A 6,280-nucleotide genomic window follows, 5' to 3' on the forward strand; every position below is an offset into this window, starting at 1 on the left:
AAGATTCTCTCTCTCTCTCTCTCTTTCTCTTTCTCTCTGTGTATGTGTGTGTGTGTGTGAGAGAGAGAGAGAGAGACAGAGACAGAGAAGGAGTGTGTGTTACTCCTGAGACACCACCACAATGGACAACCTAGCAACCATTAAAAACATGAACTCTGAGAAGCATGTAGAAACATGAGGAATTGCAATCTAACAGAAGGTTAAGAAAAGCAGAATGCACATTGCGCCTGCAGCCACGTAAGCTAAATGTGCACAGACAGGAGGGGGTGGAAATAAGCAGGAAAGAAAATAGCTGTGTGGTCAAAGTGGCTGCACCTTAGGCTGTTTTAAAAAGCTTATTTACAATTGTATCTCCTCATTTTCTATGTACGATTATTCCCATTTTAGAGATGACGAAATCAACGCCCAGAGAACTGAAGCCATTTGCACATAGCGGCTGCTGGGACAAACCTGGCAGTTGACTCTGAGCCCCTTTATGATCCTGTTTGTCATCCCCTACCTGGGCCTGCAAGTTCTGCAGCCCTTCTGAGAGCTGAAGGCAAAACCCTTGCCCCGAGAGCCTTGTCTTCTCGATGACCGTTCCTGTGCCCTCATTGTCCCCACTTGGAGACTTGGTCTCAATTCTCCCTATCACAGACCAAGAAGGAGACATGGCCAGAGAGAGATGCCTCCCCGATAGACAAGAATTGCCTGGAAACATTCATGCTACCACAGCCTGACCTCTGCATGAATCTCGGGAACAAAGACCCCGTGTGCCCACCGGGGCGACCCTGCCAGGCGAGCCAACAGAGTGATGTGTGAAACCACCTGGCATGGCCATCTGCTCTCCAGGACGCTATTAAACCTGACCTGGCAATTATAACTTTGCAATAGGTGATGGCCTCATAACCACAGTACATCCCTGGGCTCCAGGTTCTGGGCTCTGTGGAGAATTCTAGAGCATCAAGACCAGGTAAAGAGCCCCTTCTTTGAAGAAAAGTAGAAGACATAACCTATCTGCAGATAGAGCTGGCTTTGCTGAGCCATGTATTAGGTGGTGCAAAAGGAATTGTGGTTTTTGCCATTACTGTCAATGACAAAAACAGCGATTACTTTTTTTTCTGAGACGGAGTCTCACTCTTGTTGCCCAGGCTGGAGTGCAATGGCACGATCTTGGCTCCCCGAAACCACCTCCCGGGTTCAAGCGATTTGATTCTCCTGCCTCAGCCTCCCGAGTAGCTGGGATTACAGGCGTGCACCACCACACCTGGCTAATTTTGTATTTTTAGTAGACACAGGGTTTCTCCATGTTGGTCAGGCTGGTCTCGAACTCCTGACCTCAGGTGATCTGCCCGCCTCGGCCTCCCAAAGTGCTGGGATTACAGACCTGAGCCACCGTGCCCAGCTGTGATTACTTTCGTACCAATCGAACCACAATACTTTTTCACCAATCTAATACTTATCTCCTCTTCCTGACAACTCGCTAAGGTGCATGTTATTCTCCCTGTTTTACAGATGAAGAGCCTGAGGCTCCACAGGTGGGCAGCATCACTGAGCTTGCAAGAGCCACAGCTGGGCTCTGAACACAGGCTCATCAGGCCCCACAAACATGCCCCTTTCCTCCAGCCTGGACTAAACAGCTGAAACAAACACAACTCTCTTCCCTCACCTACCCGAGCCCAAAATTCTTTACATTTGAGCTATACGTTCAGGAGTTTCCTGAAGACACAAGCCTCCTATTCAGACATTCACTCAACAAACATTCATTGGGCATTGATTGTATGCCAGAATCTGCATGCAGAGGTAGGGAAGCTTTCACAAACCAAAAAGCCATGGCCCCTGCCCTCTTGGGGCTCAGGCTAAAGGGAGAGGCCACCTCCAACAAGCATGTGAAGCTGTATAGTTGGAACAATGGGAAGGAAGGTTATGAGATGCCATTTGGACGTCAGGATTGTGGAGGGCTTCCAGGCAGCAGAAACAGCACATGCAAAGGCCCTGTGGTGGGAACAAAATAGGCCATTGTGGCAGGAGTATAGTGAGTGTTGGGGATAAAATACATTTTGATTAACTCCTCATACCACTGGTTCCAACACTGCCACATGGCCACTGCACACTGCCTCTGAGCCTCTTGTACATAACCTCTAAATCCTTACAGTGCTTTCATGGTGAGGATATTTGCCCCCACTTCCCATTTTACAGGTGAAAGCAAATGGAAACTCAGAGAGACATTGAAAGTTCCTGAACCCAGCAACTGAGTCTCAGCCTGCACACCCAGCCTCCATGGTGAGGGTTTACCACGTGCCCAGCTCTGTATGAAGCACTTACACATCTTATTGCAACGAGTCATTTCAGCAACCTGTGATGCGGAAACTCTTCCACAGACAAGAAAAGTGAGGCTCAGAAGCAGATGTGACCCACAGAGCCCAGCAGCTGCGGGGCTGGAATCTAAACCCAGGTGGGTCTGACTCCAAGCAAGCCAGGGCTGTTTCCCCAGGACCACAGTTGCAGCAGCTTCGAGGTGTCTCTTGGGGCCTCGGGCAGAAGCCAGCCCTACTCTGCGCACAGACATGAGTGATGAATTCACCCGCGGTTCCTCGTCCGGCCACTGACCTGCAGCCTCGGCAGATCCCCAGGCTTAACAATCTCCAGCCACAGAACTAAGAACTCTCCTGGTGACTGGGGGCATCTTTCTGTGAGTCATCTGAGGGCCTGGCCCCATTCTTCATCCTGTAGGTCCCCTCTATCATCAGCCGATCCTTTGACATCTGCCACTACCTTGGCTGGAGCCATCAGCTTGAACTCCACTTCACCACTGCCTCAGTCTGGGTTCCCCCAAAAGAAGACCCTCAGGCAAGGATCTCGGGGTGAGCCCTTTGTCTGTCAGGTAATTCCAGGAGTAGGGTCGGGAGTGGGGAAGTGAGAGAGGAGGAAACCAGCAAAGGATGCATTAGGAAGTGACTGACCACTGTGGGAAGCGGGCGCAGTCCTGCGGGGGACCTCTGGGAGACTGTGCGCACTACGCTGCAGCTGCCCCAACGGAGGGGCGAGGGAGCTGGGGTATTTACCCACCAGCGCCTATCCCTCTCTGGCTGAGGGCTGCTCCTGGGGTGGGGCTGGGGATGTTAACTCTCCAGCCCTTCTAGCCAGCCTGTCCAGTCACCCGGCCAAGAGCACAGGGGTTATCTCTCCACAGATGACCTGCAGGGAGCCGAGACATGTGAGTGGGGCATTGATTAGGGGAAGTTCACCCGTCCTTCCAGTCTGCCAAGGCAGCAAACATTTCTACAGCCTCCATCCTGTGCCTGGCAGTGCTACCATCTGAAAAGAGGCAGCCTGGAAGGGCAGAACAATCAAACGCCTACTATGCGTGAGGCACCACGCTGAATACTTAAATATGCAAGCTTTTCAAAATACATGTACAGGTATAAGCGTCAACACCACCTCACGGGGCCACGTTTGGTGGCTCACGCCTGTAATATCAACACTTTGGAGGCTGAGGTGGGAGGATCACTTGAGCCCAGGAATTTGAGACGAGCCTTGGCAACACAATGAGACTACAAACAATAAACAAAACTAGCCGAGCATGATGGTGCGTGCCTGCAGTCCCAGCTACTCGGGAGGCTGAGGTGGGAGGATCACTTGACCCCACGAGGTTGAGGCTACAGTGAGCTGTGATCACACCACTACACTCCAGCCTGGGTGACAGAGGCAGACCCTGTCTCCAAAAGACAAAAACAAAAGCAAATGCTTCAGCATATTTTGCATTCCCTACATACTGACTGTGACCAGTATGAGCATGTGAATCCCCCTTGGAACCCTGGCTTTGCCATCCATAAAACGAAACCCCGTCTCCTAGGGTTGATGAGAGGGTTACATTGTAAAGTTCACAGACACACTGCCTGACACAGAGTAAGCACTCTGTGCTCGGTGGCGATTGGTAGTTATTCTTCTATTTTTCTCTTCTTATCATCCTAGTTCACCAAATCTAAGACACCGCCTGTTGTAAACCACATCACAATTCTAGAGATGTTAAAATGAGGGAAGAAAAGCACTTCTTAGAATTGATGGGCTATGGTCTTGTTCCCATTTTCCAGATTAAGGCGTTATTGAGGCTTGGGGCAGGAATAGCACTGGCCTGTTTTCCCCCTAGGATCCCTGCTTCCCGTCCCTGGGACAGGACCCTCACTAGGTCACCCTGGTGTCAGGTTCAGGCAGATTTTGCTGTTCTTGCTAAGCTACAGGAGGAAAATCAACACTTTTCAAGCGGTGGATTAATTTATTTCAGTGCTGTGTCAAAGAGAACCAGAAGTCTGGAGCAATTATGCTGATGGGGCCCACACCCACCCAACACCCTCCTCCCAGCCTCCACCAGGATGACTCAGCCCAAATTATCCCCCTAATTGTCTCAACCTGTGAGGACTCCAGCTGGGGCCCTCCTTCCCCCAAACCCGCATGACTGGATCCTTGAGGGCTGCAGACAGGCAGAGCGCTCCCCTCTCTCTGAAATGGAATGTTGCTTTCCAGGCCCTTCCACCATTGCTCATCAACTCAGTTTCCGCTTCCCTCCCGCTTCGGCCCACCCTCCTCTGCGCACAGGCCTGGTTGTTGATGGTCTTTATGAAAGCTCCTGGGCCAGGCATGCACTTTGGGAGGCCAAGGCGAGAGATTGCTTGAATCTGGGAGTTTGAGACCAGCCTGGGCAACATAGTGAGGCCCTGTGTCTTTAAAATAATAATAATACATTATTTATTATGATAATTTTTTTTTTTTGAGACGGAGTCTCACTCTGTCACCAGGCTGGAGTGCTGTGGTGTGATCTTGGCTCACTGCAACTTCCCACTCCCTGCTTCCAGCGATTCTCCTGCCTCAGCCTCCTGAGTAGCGGGGATTACAGGCACGTGCCACCACGCCCGGCTAATTTTTATATTTTTAGTAGAAACGGAGTTTCACCATGTTGGCCAGGATGGTCTCTATCTCCTGACCTCATGATCCACCCGCCTCGGCCTCCCAAAGTGCTGGGATTATGGGCATGAGCCACTGTGCCTGGCCAATAAATTAATTTTAAATTTTAAATTAATTTTTAAAAAATTTAAAAAGTAGCTGGCATGGTTGCATATGCCTGTGGTCCCAGGCACTTGGGAGGCTGAAGTGGGAGGATTGCTTGAGCCCATGAGGTTGAGGCCACAGTGAGCTGTGACTGCACTGCTGCACTCATCCTGGGTGACAGAGTGAGACCCTGTCTCAAAAAAAAAAAGAAAGAAGGAGAGAGAGAGAGAGACAGAAGAAAGAAAGAGAGAGAGAGAGACAGAAGAAAGAAAGAAAGAGAAAGAAAGAAAGAAGGAAGGAGGGAGAGAAAGGAAGGAAGGAAGGCAGGCAGGCAGGGAGGGAGGGAAAGGGAGAGAAAGAGAAGAAAAAGAAGACAGAAAGAAAGTTACTTCTCTGAATAGACCTCCCTTTGGAGATCCCTGTTCCTTCACAGCTGACCCTGCCTTACCCTGTTGCTAGGCCTGGGGGAGGGGACTACTGAATTTTAAGTCCCTTGAGGGGAGGAACTATCTTGCACTGCCATCTGGATCCCACCCAGCAGAGATCATGGCACAGAGATGATGTTCAAGGTAAGTGGGGTTGGATGGAGAGAAGGAAAAAAAAAAGAACCAAAGAAGTTTGATCATAGAAGAACAAAGGAGGCCTCTGAGGAAGGAGGGGATGTGCTAAGGCTGAATCAGCCTCCCTTAGCAAAAACAAGAAGATATAACAGCAAAAACAAGCAGACACAGTGATGTTCCACGTAAACCAAAGAACACACAGGATCTCCAGGCAGACGGGAGAATGCACTTGGGGGTAGACTTTTATATTCAGGATTCAGAAGAGAATTTTTTGTTGGCTAAGAAAGCTTTCCTAGTATATTGATTTTATGAATGCAGAAGTCTCATGAATTGGACAGGTATTTTTTGAAGACCCATTGGGGAGGCAGATTGGGAGTCATGGGCCCCTGGCCCAGGCTGTGTTCATTGCAGGCTGGGAGACACTGGGAAACTTATTCGCTTATTTTAATTGGCAGGCACAGAGGAATGAATTGATTCCCTCAAGGACACTTGTCTGTGAGAGGCTCAATATCATCACTGGTCTGGACAGCCCCTCAAACCCAGTCAACTCCCCTCCCCATGGCCACAGACATGGGCCATCCTGTATTCAACATAGTTTTGTTCTTCCAGGCTATCTGCCACCCTTTTATGTACACACATGTATATATTCAAGAACTGCCGTGGGTAAACAGTTTTTAAAATGAACATAAATGATA

The sequence above is a fragment of the Hylobates moloch genome, unplaced genomic scaffold, assembly GCF_009828535.3.
Source record: "Hylobates moloch isolate HMO894 unplaced genomic scaffold, HMol_V3 SCAFFOLD_19, whole genome shotgun sequence".
NCBI classification, from domain to species: Eukaryota; Metazoa; Chordata; class Mammalia; order Primates; family Hylobatidae; genus Hylobates; species Hylobates moloch.